Raw genomic sequence first — 20080 nt, 5'->3', positions numbered from 1 at the left:
GCTGATCTCTACTGAGATATACAGGTCCAACCATTTCTTCCCAATTTTGGACAACTATCAGGGGCCATCTATGTTCCAAAGCTCACTAACTGGATGGGAAGAGAATGTTCCAGGTCTTTGAGGTGATTCAACATCTTCTCCTTTTACCCAATCTTGCTTTCCTCCTCTCTCTTTCAACGGAGTAGATTTCTAATAAGTACCCTCCATGCCAAACTCCACCTTAGCACATGCAACCAATGGTGCTATCCTATCATAAACAATGCTGAGAAAAGCAGGTGCTATGAGAGGTTTTGGAAATGGATCAGTTGTCCAGCCGGCAGTGACAGCGTCACTGGTCTCTCTGTGGGTGGATGGAATATTATTTGCCTCTGTTACTCTCAGTGGCTCTCATTGACTATCAGGGTGATGACACCCAGCATCTCATTAAAGGGTCCTTTTTGCTGCCCAGGATAATCCAACCTTCCCTAAAACTTACCATCTCAGATAATTAATAAGTAACAAAGCACAAATACTCAGATATATATTTACAGAATGGGAAGCCCCTGATAGATCTAGTCCACATGGGTTCCAGAACAGACAAAGGGGAAGTGGCTCTGGTGGTTTATTTAAGGGGGCATATCAAAGGCAGTGATAAGGTTTCAAGGGCAGAGTCTTGCTTCATGATGTCATGGCAGTCAGCAGGTTGATTGACATCTTGGCAGGTCACACCCATCTCAGGCACTGTGTGGGCCACAGCAGAGTAGGAAAGAGATTCACCTTGTCCCTGGGAAATTGACCAGAGGAAATGTCCACTAGCCATTCCCAGACACCAGATGTCTCTATCCACGTGGCTTCCATGCACAGTGACTCACATGCAGCCCACGGATGGCTCAGCTCATGACAATTCACCAAGAGACACGGGGATCCAATAGCTGTAACTGCCTTGTCTAGCACCCTTGTTTTAAGAGACTATCAGGGAAGGACAGGAATCATCATTTTGGCTAAAGTTGGTGACTCCGAATAGCAAGGACAGGTTGCATTGCTGTTGAGAAAATCTGGCCAGAGAAGAAGGTGATTGGTACCTAGGTGATCCACTCAGGAACATTTTGGTTGTTTCTTGCCCAATTGTGACTTCTCAACTGCAATTTCACAGTTGGGGGAAAAAAATAAAACTCATTATGGAAAAGACCTATAACTAAAAACCTTATCTCCATTCCAGATGTTATGCATATATAACCACCAGCAATAAAAAAAATGAGAAAATGTAATTATTAAACTGATAAAACTTACTATGGCTTGAATATGGTTTCTTCTTCCTGGTTTCTGTCCATTTATCCAGCTTTTCCAATTATTAGCATACAGTCAAGTACAGATGCTCTCACAATTCCTTTTATCTCTATAATGTGGATACAATGACCCTCTTTCATTTTTATTTTAGTTATTTGGATCTTGTCTCTTTTTTCTTAGTCTAGCTAAATGTTTGTAAGGTTTATGAATCTTTTCAGTAATTCAGTGTACAGATCTTTTCTTTTAAACAACAAAATCTTTTCTTTGTTGTTTTCCTATTCTTTATTTAGTTTGTCTCTGATGTTTATCACCTCCTTCTTTTTGCTAGCCATGGGTTTGATTGTTATTGTTTCTCTAGTTTCTTAGAAGGCAAAGTTAGGTTGCTGATTTGAGATATTTTTCTTTTTTAATATACATGTTTACAGCTATAAATTTCATTCTTAGTATTGATTTTACAGAATCCCATGAGTTTTGATATGTCATTTCCATTTTTTTTTTGTCTTAAGACATTTTCTAATTTCCCTGTCATTTCTTCTTTGACCCATCTGTTGCTTAATAGTGTTATTTAACTTCTATATATTTGTGATTTTTCAATTTTCCTTCAACTATTAATCTTTATTTTTATCTTTATTTGTAATTAGAGAAGATACTTTGTATCATTTCAGCAGTTTTTAAAATTTTTGAGATGTGCTTTGTGTCCTAATATATGTTCTATTCTGGAGAGTGTCCCAGGCACACTTCAGAAAAATATTTATTCTGCTATTGTTGGGTGTAATGTTTTATGTGTATTGTTAGATCTAATTGTTCTATAGTTATTTAAATGCTTTCTTTCCTTATTGATTTTCAATCTTGTTTTCATTAGTAAGAAGATGGAGACAACTATTATTACTGTAGAGATGTTTGTGTCTCCCTTTTATTATGTCGATATTGGATTCATATATGGAGGAACTATGATGTCTGGTTCATATATGTTTATAGCTATTATATATTCTTGATGAACTGACTCTTTTATTGTTATGTAATGTCCTATTTTGTCTCTTTTAACAGTTTTTTGACAAAGTCCATTTTATCTGCTATTAGTATAGCCAGTGCTGCTCATTTTAATTTATATTTATATTTTACATGAAATAGTTTTCTCAGTCTTTCATTTTACCTCTCTATATGTCTTTACATCTAAATTGAGTCTTTTGTAGATAGAACATAGTTGGATACTATTTTGAAAGGTTTTGTTGTGTTTTGTTCATTCAATTTTTTTAGCTTTTGTTTTTATTCATTCTGCCAGTCTATGTCTTTTGAATGGAGAATTTAACCTATCTACATTTAATGTGATTGCTGATAGAAAAGTACTTAATACTGCCACTTTCTTAATGTTTTATGCATGTCTTACAATTTTTTTTGTCCCTGTATCCTCCCTTACTGGCATCTTTTATATTTAGTTATTTTTTGTAAGAAGTAACACATTCTAATTCTTTTCTCGTTTTCTTTTATGCACATTCTGTTGTTTTTTGATTATTATGTAGATTATCAAAATGTCTAATGTTATAAAAATATTTTTAAACTTAAAATGCCTTAAACTTAATTATATACAAAAATTACACTCCTGAACCACTCCACTCCCCATACCATATAAATGGTATGAGCCCTTGAACCTACATTTATATATATATATATATATATATATATATATATATATATATATATATTTGCATACTTTGCATTTTATTTATTTTTATAATTTGTATTTTAAATCCCATAGCATAATTAGAAGTGCTGTTGTAAGATTAAATAATAAAATAAAAGTTTTCATATTTGTTAATATATCTTTGCTTAAGATATATGTTATCTTTGCTTAAGAACTGTCTACTTTTGTGTGGCTTTATTATCACTGTTTTCAATTCAAAGGACTCCCTTCAGCATCTCTTGTATGCTATGTTTAGTGACAGTGATCACCACAACTTTTGTTTATCTAAAAAAAAAATCTCATTTTTTCTTCATTTTTAAAGGACAGTTTTGCCTGATAAGATTAATCTTATTTGACAGTTATTTGCAGCACTTTACGTATTTCCTGTTACCCTCTAGCTTGACAAGTTTCTGCTTTAAAAAAGAAAAGAAAGAGAAAGAAAAAAAACTGCTAATAATCTTACTGTGGTTCCCTTGTAAGATGAATTGTTTCTACTGCTTCATCAAAAATTCTCTTTATCTTTGACTTCCAAAAATTTGATTATGTGCTTCTTTGTGAGTCTCTTTGGGATAATTCTATTTAAATTTTATTGAGATTCTTTTATTTTATATTATTTATGCTCAAATTTAGAGATACTTCTGTCATTGTCCTTCAGATAAGTGCTCTACCCTTTTCTCTTTCACTTTCTTTCTAGGATTCTTGCATGTGTTGGTTTGCCTACCCTATAAATCCTACAGACTAAGTTCACTTTTCTTTATTATTATTATTTTTTTTTTGGTTCTTCTTAGATATACATGCCAGGAGAATCCATTTTGATATGATTAAATAAGCTTGTAATATATCATATTCTAATTAGGACCCCCGTTCTTGTGTATGTATAGATGTATTTAGGAAAATTATGTCAGATTTTTTCCACTCTTTCCTTTTCCTACCCTCTCCCTTCATTTCATTCTCCTTTATCTAATCTATTGAATTTCTATTCTCCCCTCCCCTCTTATTATGGATCAGCTTCCAGATATTAGTGAAGAATTTGACCTTTGGCTTTTTGGAACTGGCTTATTTCATTTATAATGATAGACTCCAGATTGATCCAATTACTGGCAAATGTCATAAAGTCATTCTTCTTAATGGCTGAGTAATATTCCATTGTGTATATTAATCATTTTTTTCTCTTCTGTTTCTCAGACTCAATAATTTCAAGTGGCCTGCCTTCTAGCTCATTGATTCTTCTAGTTCATTGATTCTTTTGCTTATTCTAATTTTCTGAATTTTGAATTTTTAATATTTTAAGTTTTCCAAATAAATTCTCTCTCTCTCTCTCTCTCTCTCTCTCTCTCTCTCTCTCTCACACACACACACACACACACACACACACACACACACTGTTAGTACCTAGGGTTGAAATCAGGGGCACTTGACCACTGAGCCACATCCCCAGCCCTATTCTGTATTTTATTTAGAGACAGGGTCTCACTGAGTTGCTTAGCACCTCGCCATTGCTGAGGCTGAATTTCCTGTACTTTTCAGTTCAGATTTTCTGTTTGATTTATTTTTACAAATTTCTCTTTGTTGATATTCTTGTTTTCTTCATATATTATTTTCCTCATTTTGTTTAGTTATCTGTACATAGTATCCTTCTGCTCATTGAGAGTAGTTAAGAAATGACTTTGAAGTCCTTAATAAAGTAATTCAGAAAGGTATGTGTTTTTATGGTTAATTCCTGAAAAATTACTTTGTTCCTTTAAGTGGGTCATGTCTCCCCTCAGTCTTTACCTATCTTCTGATCTTCCCTTCAGAATTCAGCATTTGATAAACAAATCGTTCCTCTTGGCTTCATAGACCCACACCATGCATGAGAAAACCTTCGTTTGTCAGCATAGCATAAAGGTTTACATCCTGTCAGCTTTTTCTGGGGTTGCCTTTCATAAGCTTGTACATGTGCTTTAATGGCATTTCTCTAAGGGTCCTAACCTCCCTAAGTGTCTCACTCCCACCTTCTTGTGCCATATTTCTCTACTCATAATCTTTTGCCCCTACACCCCTTTCTGTTGACTATATGCTGCTTTATGTGCAGCAGAGGCTACCACTGGTTTCAGCATCTTCAAACCTTATATGCAATCCATGCCACAGGCCTCACCAGCATTCTGAACCAGGTGACACAGAGAAACCAGAATACAGAAAGCAAACACAACTTTTTCCTTTTGTTACACAGGAGGAACCAGGAACTGGGTGATTTCCATGTGAAGGTACCACATTGTGCCTGGCAAGAAGAGAGACAAGAAAATGTGAAAAAATGCTATAAAATACCCAACTACTTTAAATGGAATCATTTTCTTGGTTAGCTGTTCACTTGGTTGCTGCTACTTAGTGATTTCTAGAGGTTTTACAAGGTTACTTGGGTCCATATATTGTTGAACATTCAGTTTTCTGTGTTGGGGAGAATGAATCTGGTCCACCATCTGGCTGACATCTCTTTCTCTGAAGAAGTTATTTTTATCATCAGTTAGATAATAAGATTTTATGATTTACTTATTCTAGATATAACAACACAAAAATTTTGGTAACTTCAGCTTCTACATCAATTTAAAGAATGCCACTATTTACTTGGTCACAATTTTAAAGCATCATAGTTTATTTAGACAAAATTATATTGTGTGTGCACCAGAATCAAATCCAATAACATTTATCTTTCATTAATTTAATTATGTAGGAGCTTTGCTTTTACCTAACATTGAGCTCCACCAAAATGAATGTTTGTATTAGCATAATAAATTAAATTGTTTTATGTTCAATTTTTAACTTCTAAATTTGAAATATTATCAAAGATAATTCCAGATATTTTTGACAAAAGAAACTAAATTTTATATAACCCTTTTATTTTAATTTTTTTAAGAAATTAAACCATTATTAGAATTTTCCTAACTCAATTTTTCTCAAAGAATTACATGACATTGTTTCTCAACTAGGAGAAATCATCTGTTTGCAAAATTCCCTTTCTATTAGATTGGGAAACCATATCAATAGCTATATTCTATCTTCCTACCTTCAAAACGAAAGTTGTATTTGAAATAAGAAAAATTAAATAAGAAAAACAATTATTTTGCCTAAATGAAAAGTCAGTCATGTTCCCAAGATGTTATGTGAACGTACTTTTTGTTTCTGCAAAAAACCTATTGTTACTTTCAGAAACAAACTTTTGAAATAGTGGCTGATGCTTTAGCAGCTTTGTGTAATCTGCTTATTCATGTACCCAAGAATATAACTATGGCTTTGTGATAGATGGTAAATGTCAAAAAATTTGTACAAATTAGATGTTTTTCATCACCCTTCTCCAGTAACAGAAACACAGTCTTTAAATTTCCATTAAACACATGCTTTTGCTTGTTAGTGCTTATTATTTCTAATAGAGCACATTGCTAAATAGAAAAACATGGCAACATAATAAAATTAATGTATGTGACAATAAATGAGAAACCTCGGTTGCAGACAGTTTAGAGTACTTTAAGCATGCTCTATGAAGACTCTTGGCTGCTCTTTCCCATGCATACTTCATGTTCATCTAATCCTAAATTACCCAACTTTCATATGAGCCATTCACTGGTGGCCTGGCAGCTTTGTTTTCCATAGGCCACAATATAAACCATGATAAAATTGGCCAGAATCACACTATGAGTGGTAGAAGTTAGCTGCCCTTAGCTTTGGATGGCAGATAGAAGACCTAGATTTATCAGTCAATGTCCTGCAGTAGATTTGGATAGTGTTGGAAAAGGAGAAGTTAAATTTAGATCTATAATCATGCAACTTAGCTACATAATAAAGAGAAAATTGTGTTGATTGCACATGTTCTGTTATGAAAAAACATGGAAGTAAGTATGAAAAGGAAGAATTTCTTTCAACCTTCACCAAGATTGGACAAATCCCAGACTAAACAGGTGGCAGTAAAAATATAAGCACATATACTCTCAAGGAAATGGGAATATAATGTCAGTCTGTCCGTCCGTCTGCCTGTCTGTCTCTCTATCTATCTACATTTATCTCATCATCATCATCCACCTCCAGTTTATGAATAAAGAAGCATAGGCTATCTTGGAGCTGTCTTGGGATATTCTAACAAGTTAGTTGATTAGTCTCATGTTGTTTTTTTCCCCCAAATTACCTGTTTTAGTCAGCCTTTTCTCACTGTGACCAAAATACCCAACAAGAACAACTTATAGGAGAAGAATTTTATCTGGGGTCATGATATCAGAGGTTGAATCAATAGTAGGCACATTCTATTGCTCTGGGCTTGAGGTGAAGCAGACCATGGTGGTAGAAGATTGCTACTCCATTCATGGAAGCCAGAAAGCAGAGGGGGTGAGGACGAAAGGGCCTCAGGGAAGATAAACTCTTCCAGGGCATGATCCCAGTGACCTCCCTCCTCCAATCACGCCTCACCTGCCTACAGTTACCACCCAGTTAGTCTATTCCACTGGGATGGACTGATGAGGTTTCAGCTCTCACAATTCAATCACTTCACCTCCAAACATTCCTGCACTGGCACAGGAGATTTGTAGGACACCTCATATCTAAACCATAATAATGCCCTTTGTTTTCCCAGACTAAACTCAAATGCAGAAATCAACAAGGACACTTCTCAGAAAGATTAGTTTGCTTGTGAGAAAGGATGCTGACATAAGGCCTTTATTTATTGACCTACAGAACTTCGAAGGTCATTCTGTTCTGCTGTATCAGAGTATGTGGAATATTTTCTTTGCAAAGTTCAGCTACTATTCCTGGGAAAGAAATGGAATTTTGTGACTGATCCTTCTTCTTTTTTGGTGGGGTGGGGGACAGGGTTTACTAGGGATTGATCCCAGGAACACTTGACCATTGAACCACATCCCCTGACCTATTTTGTATTTTACTTAGAGACAGGGTCTCCCTGAGTTGCTTAGCACCTTGCTTTTAATGAAGCTGGCTTTGAACACTGGATCCTCCTGCCTCAGCCTCCTGAGCCACTGGGATTACAGCAGTTTTGGGGGGGGGGTTGTTTGTTTTGCTTTTAGTACTGAATTCTAAATTCTGGATGAAGCTTCTTAGAATTGCACTGAAAATAGAGCAGAGACAGACTGATATAAATAAAGGTCGAAGTTTTACCAAAGGACAAAACAGGAATGAGCTAGGGTCCCCTGAAGATAAAATAATCAAAGGTTCTAAGTTACCATTAGGAGAACTAACTTCTGGTGTTCTAGTACATAGCAGGTAAATAAAATGTATGTATATATTTTTAAAATTAGGAAAAATGGTTTTGAATGTTTTCATCATAAATAAATGCTAATTATTTGGAAAAATGGGTATATTTAACCTGATTTAAACATTATACAATTACAATGAATACTGTGCATGAAAACATCACATGGTACTCCATAAATATGTATAATTTTTGCATGAATTAATTTTCAAGTGTCTATAATAATTACACTAATAATAATAATTAAAAACTACAAGGACTATCTGACAACTTTGGGGTCCCATCAGGAAGAGCAGGAACTAGTAGTTCAGAGGTTAAAGTTGTAATACCAAACTTGACACTTTAAAAACTTCCTAGATGTGAGACATATTTAGGTGTGAAATGATAGGAGAGATGCTTATGTAGGAAAATGGCCAGAGAAACCATGGGACTTTTCTAGGTATGCACTAGAAAGAGAAGAGTTACCATAGCAAAGTGACTGACAAATAATCCTATAAATTTTACTTGTGCTTCTAAATTAGCACTTCTAATATGGATATGTAGATGCAATGTAAGTTGTGTAGAGTATATTGCAAGAAACCAAAAAAAAATGTCTTTTTTTTTTTTTTATTCTTAGTACCAGAGAAAGAGAGATAATTACATCTTGATGTTGTCATGGACATTTAGGGTGTTTTCATATTTTGGTTTTTGTAAATAATGCTGCAATTAGCATAGGAATGATCTTGGTATCTTTTAATGATCTAGATTTAAATTCTTTTGGTTATATTCTCAGAAGCGGGATGGCTGGACCATATGGTACTTCTATTTTTAATTTTTTGAGGAACCTACATGGACTCTACTATAAAGTCTGCATCGTTCACATCACCCCTAACAGTATACTAGTGTTCCAATTTCTGCATATCCCACCAGTAATTATTATCTTTTATGTGTGTGTAGATGTTGAGTATATATTCTATAACAGCCATCATAGCAAGTGTGAAGTGATATTGCACTGTGGTTCTGATGGTCATTTATCTGATGATATACCTGTTAGCTATTTGTATGTCTTCTTTGAGAAATGTCCATTCAAGCTCTTGGCCTATTTTACATTAGATTATTTAGGTTTTTTTTTTTTTTTTTTTTTGCAGAAGAGTTGTGTGTGTGTGTGTGTGTGAGTGTGTGTGTGTGTGTATATATATATATATATATATATATATATATATATATATATATATATATAATAGTAGAGTTTCTTTATATATACACTCCTCATCAGATACGTGGTTTATAAATATTTTCTTCAGTGTTATAGGTTGCCTTTTCATTTTGTTGGATTTTTACTTACTGTGTAGCGTTTTTAAGTTCAATGTGATCCCATGAATAATTAGATAAAGAAAATGTGGCTGAATGAACTGCTGGGAGGTGGTGGGAGCTGCAGGTGAGGGGGCAGAGTTGAAGGAAGTAGTCACAGACGCCTGTCTTAGAAGGGTGTTTCTTGTTCACAGGCTTCCCATTCCCATTTCCTCTCTGACCCCTTCTCTGTCTCTCTCTTTCTCTCTCCTCTCCTTCTCCCTCCCTCCCTTGCAACTTCCTGGCTGCCCTGAGCTGGAGGCTTTTCTCTGCCAGGATGTTCTGCCTCAGCTCCAGCCCAGAGCAATGGAGTCAGCATATCAGGGACTGAAACCATCGAAACTGTGAAACATAATAAAGCCTTCTACCTTTAAGATGTTTATGTCAGGCGTTTTGTTTAGAGCAACCAAAAGCTGAATAAGGCAGAATCCATTGTCCATAACAAAAGTGACTGATTTTTTGTTTTCGCCTATTTTAACCTTGCCTTGGTGGCCAAGGTGCTTACAGAGAACTGTTTAGCAGTAGTGATAAACCCTTGAATTGAACTTCTTACTCTGATGTAAACTGAATTCTTTATGCTTATCAAGGCTTGGGGTTTGAAAGTGTGATGATAGCACTATCTATCACCACAGGATGCAATTGTGAGCATAACATACACTGGGACTTCTGCTTATAATAACTTTAATTTTTTCTCATTTGTACGTTTTGCTTGGCTCATGGGTTTCAGTTGGGAGCATGTAAAATCACATGAATTTTAGTTTACAACACAGTGTGGCACTTCCACCCTTTGATATAAAAACATTTATTAATGTTAGAATGGAGCTTTCAAAAGTCAAGCAGATTTAACTTGAAACTTATGAATAAAAGATTTGCAGTTAGATTAAATTTTTCTCTAAGGCACCTGTGTCTTCCCTTTATTGATCATTATGTTGCACGAGGAAGTTGTACTAATTCATCCTGTAGCTACTTTGATTAATGCTCAAATGAATTTATTCATTCAGAGACACACCAGAATCTCCCAGCCTGGGTCAGCACTTTGAACTCTTTTTTTCTTTAGCCTGCTTTTCTTTTTCTTTTCATTTTAGAGAGGACCTTCTTGCAAATGAGATAAAAATTCTGTTTCAAGTTGCTTAAATGATTTATTTTGGACTCAATGTAGGTAAAGATCTAAAAAAAACTTAGCTGAATTCTGGATTGAGGATTAAAACTATCTAGAATTTTGTATTAAAACGAGTTCACACTTTTTAACCTTCTCCCACACAGAAAAAAAAAAAATAAAATGTTGAGAAATTAGAATTTTAGGAGAACTTTTAGAGAAGGTCATTAGGGTACTATGAGTTTCACTGTCTCCGAGAAAGAAGGAATGGGAGTTCCTAGAGTTCACTTCAAAAATAGATTTCAAACTCAGGATATTTATTTTTGCACTGGAAATTTAAGAAACAGAGTAGACTTACTTCTGTCTCTTGCCTGCCAAAGATCTAAAGAGACAGGCTGACTTCAGAAGCCATTTGACATAGTACCATAGCAATGGTAATTTAGGGAGTATTTGTCTACCCTATGAGTTCGGTCTCAAAGTGTCTGATTCCCATGAACTACCAGTGGGGCATTCATGAGAAAGAAAGGCAATGAGAGACTTTCATTTTCTAGTATGGGAATGAATATGCAAGAGATCTTGCCGGAAGAAAATTGGAATTGTATTTTCATTAACTACAAAGTTAGGGAGAAGTTCTGGTTGACCTGGCAATGGTGTGGTCACATTGTCCATTTGGACAATTACATTAGAGTTTTTCCAGTGATGGGAGAGTCTCATAGGAATCCAGGAAACGTTTCAATCAATGAATTAGTATACTTCAAACACTTCCTAGAACGAGAAAGCAGCAAACCCAGCTGATTGGCCATATAGATTTCTTGAATGAAAACATTTTTTAAATCTCTGTGCTTTTTTACCTCAGTGTTAGAATTTACCAAATTCCACTGGTCAGCAATCTATTAGAAAGGTAAGATTAAAAAAAGAAAGAAAGTAATTCTCCAATTCTCCGAAATTCTATGACATTTTCATCTATATGATCTGCATGGAAAACTTAACATTAGGTTGTTTGAACTGCTTCTTTTAAAAATATTTTTACATTAATTATTTTATGGTGTATATATAGAGTAAAATTCAGATGGTTTCCCCCTTTTTTTTCTTTTTCTCTGAAGTTTGCCAATGCACATGGTCATGTAAGCACTATCAAAATAAATATTTAGAAAAATCCCATTAATTCAAGAAAAGCTCTCATAACCCTTTGTAGATATTCTTTTAATTTAGCCCAGCCTCTGACCTATGTATATAGTCAGAGGCTGGGCTAAATTATGTATATAGTATATAGTTTGAATTTTTCCAGAATGTTATAGACAAAAAAAAAAAATCAAATGTAACTAGCCTTTGGGGGATGGCTTTTTTTGCTTATGATAGTGCATTTAAAATCAATCTACTTTGTTGTATTGTTGAAAAGCATGCCACAGTATGATGTCTCTCAGTTTATTTACCCATATACCTGTCACTGGACAGCTCAGGTTTTTTTTTTTTTAAATCAATTACGAAAGAATTTGCTATAAATATTTGCATGTGACTTTTTCAGTAAACAAAGTATTATCATTTGGTATGAACTGTTTCCCAAAAGCTCTTGTGTGAGACCATGCAAGAAGGTTTGGAAGAGAAGTGATTGAATTATAGCCTTGCTCTGATCAATGAGTTGATTCCCTGTTAGGATTAGCTGTGTGGTACCTGAAGGTAGGTGGGGTGTGGCTGGTGGAATTGGTTCATTGGGGAGCATCACTATGGAGTACATATTTTTTATCTGGAAAGTGGAGTCTCTCTAATTCTGGATCATCATGTGACATACTTCCCTCTACCATACTCTTCTGCATGACATTCTGCCTCACCTTGAGGCCCAAGGAATGGAGAGAGCCTTATAATGATTTTTTAAAATCTTCATTTTCTTTTCCATTTCCAAGGAATGGAAACTGTGAGCCCTCAAATAAACTTTTTTTTCCCTAAAATTACTCTGGTCTTGTTCTTTTGTCACCGCAGCAAAAAGAACTGACTAAAACACCAAGTGTTCATTTCATGTAGACAAAGCCGTAGGGGTCAGACTTTTGGTAAGTGAATATTTAACTTTCTAAATAATTACAACTTGTTTTTTAATTAGTGTATCCTTTTGCATCCTCAACAGAAAATTATAAAGAGTTCTAGTTTTTCTGCATCCTCACAAATATGCTACATTGTTAGTAATTTAAAATTTTGTTGTGTTCATACTATCTCATCGTGGTTTAATTACTCATATGACTAATATTGTTCAGTATATTTACAAGTGTGTATTTGCTATCTGTGGATCAGATGAGTTCAAGTATTTTTTTAAGCATTTATTGTGTTGTTTCCTTATCGAGTTTTCACTATTTTTTATTCTGGATACTAGAATAAATCTGAAATGTGATATGAAATATTTTCTTCAAGTCCATGGTTTATTTGTGTTTCTATTTTCTTAAGAATGCATTCCAAAGAGCAAGAGTTCTTAAATTCTTAATGTTGATGAAGCCCAGGATGTCATTGTTTTCTTTTTTTTTTTATTGGTTGTTCAAAACATTACAAAGCTCATGACATATCATCTTTCATACATTTGATTCAAGTGGGTTATGAACTCCCATTTTTACCCCAAATACAAGTTGCAGAATCACATCGGTTACACATCCACATTTTTACATAATGCCATATTAGTGACTGTTCTATGCTGCTACCTTTCCTATCCCCTACTATGCCCCCTCCCCTTCCCTCCCATTTTCCCTCTCTACCCCATCTGCTGTTATTCAATTCTCTCCCTTGTTTTTTTTTCCCTTTCCCCTCACAAACTCTTATATGTAATTTTGTGTAACAAATGAGGGTCTCCTTCCATTTCCATACAGTTTCCCTTCTCTCTCCCTTTCTCTCCCCCCACTCATCTCTGTTTAATGTTAATCTTTTCCTCATGCTCTTCCTCCCTGTTCTGTTCTTAGTTGCTCTCTTTATATCAAAGAAGACATTTGGCATTTGTTTTTTAAGGATTGGCTAGCTTCACTTAGCATAATCGGCTCTAATGCCATCCATTTCCCTACAAATTCCATGATTTTGTCATTTTTTAGTGCTGCATAATACTCCATTGTGTATAAATGCCACTTTTTTTTTTTATCCATTCATCTATTGAAGGGCATCTAGGTTGATTCCAGAGTCTAGCTATTGTGAATTGTGCTGCTATGATCACTGATGTGGCAGTATCCCTATAGTATGCTCTTTTAAGGTCCTCAAGGAATAGACCAAGAAGGGCGATAGCTGGTCTGCACCAATTTGCAGTCCCACCAGCAATGTACAAGAGTACCCTTTTCCCCACATCCTCGCCAGCACTTGTTGTTGTTTGACTTCATAATGGCTGCCAATCTTACTGGAGTGAGATGGTATCTTAGGGTAGTTTTGATTTGCATTTCTCTGACTGCTAGAGATGGTGAGCATTTTTCATGTACTTGTTGATTGATTGTATGTCCCCTTCTGAGAAGTGTCTGTTCAGGTCCTTGGCCCATTTGTTGATTGGGTTATTTGTTGTCTTATTGTTTAATTTTTTGAGTTCTTTGTATATTCTGGATATTAGGGCTCTATCTGAAGTGTGAGAGTAAAAATTTGTTCCCATGATGTAGGCTCCCTATTTACCTCTATTATTGTTTATCTTGCTGAGAAAAAACTTTTTAGTTTAATTAAGTCCCATTTGTTGATTCTTGTATTTAACTCTTGGGCTATGGGCGTCCTATTAAGGAATTTGGAGCCCAACCCCACAATATGTAGATCGGAGCCAACTTTTTCTTCTATCAGGTGCAGAGTCTCTGATTTGATATCAAGCTCTTTGATCCATTTTGAATTAACTTTTGTGCATGGCGAGAGAAAGGGGTTTAGCTTCACTTTGTTGCATATGGATTTCCAGTTTTCCCAGCACCATTTGTTGAAGATGCTATACTTTCTCCATTGCATGCTTTTAGCCCCTCTATCAAATATAAGAAAGTTGTAGTTTTGTGGATTGGTTTCTGTGTCCTCTATTCTGTTCCATTGGTCCACCCGCCTGTTTTGGTACCAGTACCATGCTGTTTTTGTTACTATTGCTCTGTAGTATAGTTTGAAGTCTGGTATCGCTATACTGCCTGATTCACACTTCCTGCTTAGAGTTGCAAATAGTGATATTTTTAGTTCTTCTTTTCCTATTTTTATGCCTTTAATTTCTTTTGTCTGTCTAATTGCTCTGGCTAGTATTTCAAGGACTAAATTAAATAGAAATAGTGAGAGAGGGCATCCCTGTCTTGTTCCAGATTTTAGCGGGAATGCCTTCAGTTTTTCTCCATTTAGAATGATGCTAGCCTGAGGCTTAGCATATGTAGCTTTTACAATGTTGAGGTAAGTTCCTGTTATTCCTAGTTTTTCTAGTGTTTTGAACATAAAGGGATGCTGTACTTTGTCGAATGCTTTTTCTGCATCTATCGAGACGATCATATGGTTCTTATCTTTAAGTCTATTGATGTGGTGAATAATATTTATTGATTTCCATATATTGAACCAACCTTGCATCCCAGGGATGAATCCTACTTGATCACGGTGCACAATTTTTTTGATATGCTTTTGTATTCGATTCGCCAGGATTTTATTGAGAATTTTTGCATCTATGTTCATTAGAGATATTAGTCTGTAGTTTTTTTTCTTTGAAGTGTCTTTGTCTGGTTTAGGAATCAGGGTGATGTTGGCCTCATAGAATGAATTTGGAAGAGCTCCTTCTTTTTCTATTTCTTGAAATAGCTTGAAAAGTATTGGTATTAATTCTTCTTTGAAGGTTTTGTAAAACTCCGCTCTATACCCATCTGGTCCAGGGCTTTTCTTGGTTGGTAGTCTTTTGATGGCTTCTTCTATTTCTTCCTTTGTTATTGGTCTGTTTAAATTGTGTGTGTCTTCCTGACTCAATCTGGGCAGATCATATGAGTTAAGAAATTTATCGATATCTTCACTGTCTTCTATTTTATTAGAATATAGGGTTTCAAAATATTTTCTAATTATCTTCTGTATTTCTGTAGTGTCTGTTGTGATATTGCCTTTTTCATCCCGTATGTTAGTAATTTGAGTTTTCTCTCTTCTTCTCTTCATTAGCATGGCTAAGGGTCTGTCAATCTTATTTATTTTTTCAAAGAACCAACTTTTAGTTTTATCAATTTTTTCAATGGTTTTTTTTTGTTTCAATTTCGTTGATTTCCGCTCTGATTTTAATTATTTCTTGTCTTCTGCTATATTTTCTGTTGTTTTGCTCTTCCTTTTCTAGGGTTTTGAGATGTAGTGTGAGTTCATTTATTTGTTGGTTTTTTCTTTTTTTGAGGAATGAACTCCAGGAAATGAATTTCCCTCTTAAAACTGCTTTCATTGTGTCCCATAGATCCCGGTATGTTGTGTCTGAATTGTCGTTTATCTCTAAGAATTTTTTGATTTCCTCCTTTATGTCTTCTGTAACCCATTGATCATTTGGTAACATGTTTATTTTCCATGTGATGCAGGATTTTTCCTTCCTTCTTTTATCATTGATTTCCAGGTTCATTCCATTATGATCAGATATGGTGCATGGTATTATCTCCACACCTTTATATTTACTAGGAGTTGCCCAATGGCATAATATATGATCTATCTTTGAGTAAGATCCATGTGCTGCTGAGAAGAAAGTGTATCCACTTGATGATGGTTGATATATTCTATATATGTCAGTTAAGTCTAGGTTATTGATTGTGTCATTGAGTTCTATAGTTTCTTTATTCAGCTTTTGTCTGGAGGATCTGTCTAATGGCGAGAGCGGTGTGTTGAAGTCACCCATAATTATTGTGTTGTGGTCTATTTGACTCTTGAACTTGAGGAGAGTTTGTTTTATGAACGTTGCCGCACCATTGTTTGGTGCAAACAAATTGATAATTGTTATGTCTTGTTGGTGGATGGTTCCTTTTAACAGGATATAGTGTCCTTCTTTATCCCTTTTGATTAACTTAGGTTTGAAGTTGATTTTATTCGATATGAGTATGGCCACTCCTGCTGGCTTCCGAGGGCCATGTGAGTGGTATGATTTTTCCCCACCTTTCACCTTCAGCCTGTGTATGTCTTTTCCTATCATATGAGTCTCCTGAAGGCAGCATATTGTTGGATTTGTTTTTTTGATCCAGGTTACTAGCTTATGTCTCTTGATTGGTGAGTTTAGGCCATTAACATTTAAGGTTACAATTGAAATATGATTTGTACTTCCAGTCATGTTTATTTATTTATTTATTTTACTTTGGCTAGTTTTTACTTTTTGGTTATTTTCCTCCCCCTTTACTGAGATACCTCCCGCTGTTAGTTTTGGGCACTATTTTTCCATTCTTATTCTTGTAGTATTTTGCCCAAAATGCTTTGCAGTGCTGGTTTTCTGGCTGCAAATTCTTTTAGCTTTTGTTTATCATGAAAGATTTTAATTTCATTGTCAAATCTGAAGCTTAATTTTGCTGGATACAGTATTCTTGGTTGGAATCCATTATTTTTCAGCATTTGAAATACATTGTTCCAGGATCTTCTCGCTTTCAAAGTCTGTGATGAAAAATCAATCCTTAACCTAATTGGTTTACCCCTGAATGTAATCTGCCTCCTTTCTCTTGTAGCTTTTAATATTCTCTCCTTGTTCTGTATGTTGGCTATCTTCATAATTATATGTCTTGGAGTTGGTCTATTACGGTTTTGGATGTTTGGGGTCCTGTAGGCTTCCAGGATTTGGCAATCCATTCCATCTTTCATCTCTGGGAAGTTTTCTAGGATTATTTCATTTAATAAGTTGTCCATTCCTTTGGTTTGAACCTCTGTGCCTTCTTCTATCCCAATGACTCTCAAATTTGTTTTTTTTTTATGACATCCCATATCTCTTGGATAGATTGCTCATGAGATTTAAGCATATTTTCTGTGTTGACTATATTCTTTTCAAGTTGATAAACTTTGTCTTCATTATCTGATGTTCTGACTTCTACTTGATCTAGTCTATTTGTAATATTCTCATTAGAGTTTTTAATCTGGTTTATGGTTTCTTGCATTTCTAGGATTACTGTTTGGTTTTTTTTTAAGATCTCTATCTCCTGGTAAAGCTCGTTCTTTGCAGTTTGAATTTGTTTGTTTAGTTCGTTTTCAAAATATACTTTCAATGCTTGGACTTGCTGTCTCATGTCTTCTCTAACATTCCGTTCCATATGAGTTAGGTATGCCTTGATTTCTTTCCCTGTCCATGTTTCTGATGCTTCTACGTCCTCCTGTAGATTTAAGTTGTCCTGCATTGTCTGTAATCCTTTTTTCCCTTGTTTTTTCATGTTGTTCACATTACTTTACAGCTCTGTTTGACTGCTTAGTAACTGTTTTCTCCTATACATTTGTTTTGGCTTTGTTTATCTCTGTTGTCTCTCCTTTGTTGTGGGAGATTATGCCTAGAGATGTTGGGCTTTATTGTATTTTAAAGCTGATTCATTCAATTTATAAAGGGCTTCCTGATTCTGTATGCATATAGTGATTTGTTGTTTGTTCTTAGGACTTTAGGTTAGGTGCTATGAAGGTATAAGGGTTAGTATGTCTTGGCTACTTTAGAAGGTTGCTCTACTCAAGGGGGATACTAACCATCTATTGGATCAGGGTGTTGGTAGTAGCTAGGTATTTAGGAGCCCTATAGATGGCCTCGAAACATTCACCTATTTGCATTTAGACAATTACACGTAATGGAGGATGTAATGCTTGGGATGAAAGTTGGGGGGAAGGGGAAGGAAGGTGCTCTTGAAAAGAAAGAAGGAGAGGGAGATAGATAGAATAGAGAAGAATAGAAAGAACAATAAAACTTGAAAGGGGAAAGAAAGAAGGAAAAGGGGAGAGATAAAATAAAATAAGAAATAAAATTAGGTCTTAGAGATCCATTTTCTTCTCTTCCCGTAGGCAGAGCTGTGCCCTCCTAGCTGAGTTTTGCCCTCTACATGTCGACAGCAATCCCTGTAAGGCGGCTCCTGGGAGTCTCTCAATCCTGTTAGTCCAGAGCCGTTTCACTTCTATGGCCCCTCCTCCCCTTCCTCCTGCCAGCCAGCCAGGTCCTGCTCACCGGAGGCGGTTCCCCAAGGATCTGGTTACACTTTCAGCCCCACCGCGTGCCCTATTTCCCAAACGACTGAGCACTCTCTCTGTCATTCATCTAAGCCCCAGTGCTGTGGAGCTGTGGTCTGGGAGTCAATAGTTTAATTTTTCAGGACCCCTTTGGTGGGCACGCCCTCGGAAACTGGCAGCTAAGACCTTGGGTGTCGCCACTGGTGGTAATGGGAGTTGGGGGTCTAGGATCCCCTCTGCTTCCCTCAGCCCCTACAATCACGACCACTCCGCTGGCGGTAGGAGGAGTTGGGGGTCAGGAGTGTCCTCTGTTTCTCTTCGCCCCTACTGTCACGACCTCTCAGTTGGCGGTTGGGGGAGTTGGGGATGGGGAGTCTTCTCTGCTTCCCTCTGCCCCTACAGTCACGCCCACGTCACTGGCGGTAAGGGGAGTTGGGGGTCAGGAGTCCCTTGGCCCTACGGTCACGCCCACGGAGAGATTTTTGAAGTTTCCCGTTTGTTTGTATCTGATGTGGGTGGGAGTCACGCACCTGCTAAAGTAGATTCCGCTGGGAAGGAATCTCGTTGGCCGAACTCTGGTGACTTCTCCTCTCTGCTATGGCAGGCCCCTGGCTCCTTGCTGGAGTGTCCGAAGGGAGGGGTGGGACTGGCTTGGCTGTGGTCTGACTCAATCTCTGGTTTTAGTTCCCAGTTCGCTATTTCATAAAGGCTTGGTTAGAGTCCCTTCACGTCACCTCCTGAGCCGGGCGGGCGGGGGCCGTTCACCTTGTGGGCGGGGCCGTTTGTGGAGCCGGGCGGGCGTTCACAGAGCCGGGAGGGCAGGGGCCGTTCACCGGGCTGGGCGAGGGCCCTTCACCGCGCCGGGCCACTGGGGGCCGTTTGCAGAGCCGGGCAGGCAGCGGCCGTTGGAACGTTCACCGCAACGGGTGGGCGGCGGCTGGCGGGACTGGACCTCTGCGCCGCGTGGCCGAGATTCACTTGTCTGGGACAAACTGTCACCTCTAATAAACTTACTAATTCCCGGCAGGTCTCCTTTCAGCGGAATTTTGCTAGAAGTTCCTCAGCAGGTAGAATCTAGGCATATTAATGGGTCTCTCTGATCCCGTTAATGTGGAGATACTGAAAGTGCTGCCTCCTCACCGGCCGCCATGTTGGGTCTTTCCATTGTTTTCTTTTACAGATTGTATTCTTATAGTCTGGGTAAAGAAATCTTCAACTAGTTCAAGCTCACAAGGATTTTCTCCAGCATTATCTTGGAAATATTTCTATATGTCATTTTTATATATGTGATTCATTTTTTGTTTAAATTTCAAAGGATTTTGTTTGTTTTGTACATTAATATCTAATTTTCCTAGCATTATTTGTTGAAAAAATATTTAATACTGAATTGCCTCCAATT

Source organism: Marmota flaviventris, chromosome 7 (genome assembly GCF_047511675.1).
Source record: "Marmota flaviventris isolate mMarFla1 chromosome 7, mMarFla1.hap1, whole genome shotgun sequence".
In the NCBI taxonomy this organism is placed as follows: Eukaryota; Metazoa; Chordata; class Mammalia; order Rodentia; family Sciuridae; genus Marmota; species Marmota flaviventris.
The sequence above is the reverse complement of the archived record's forward strand: the minus strand, read 5'-3'. Positions refer to the sequence as shown.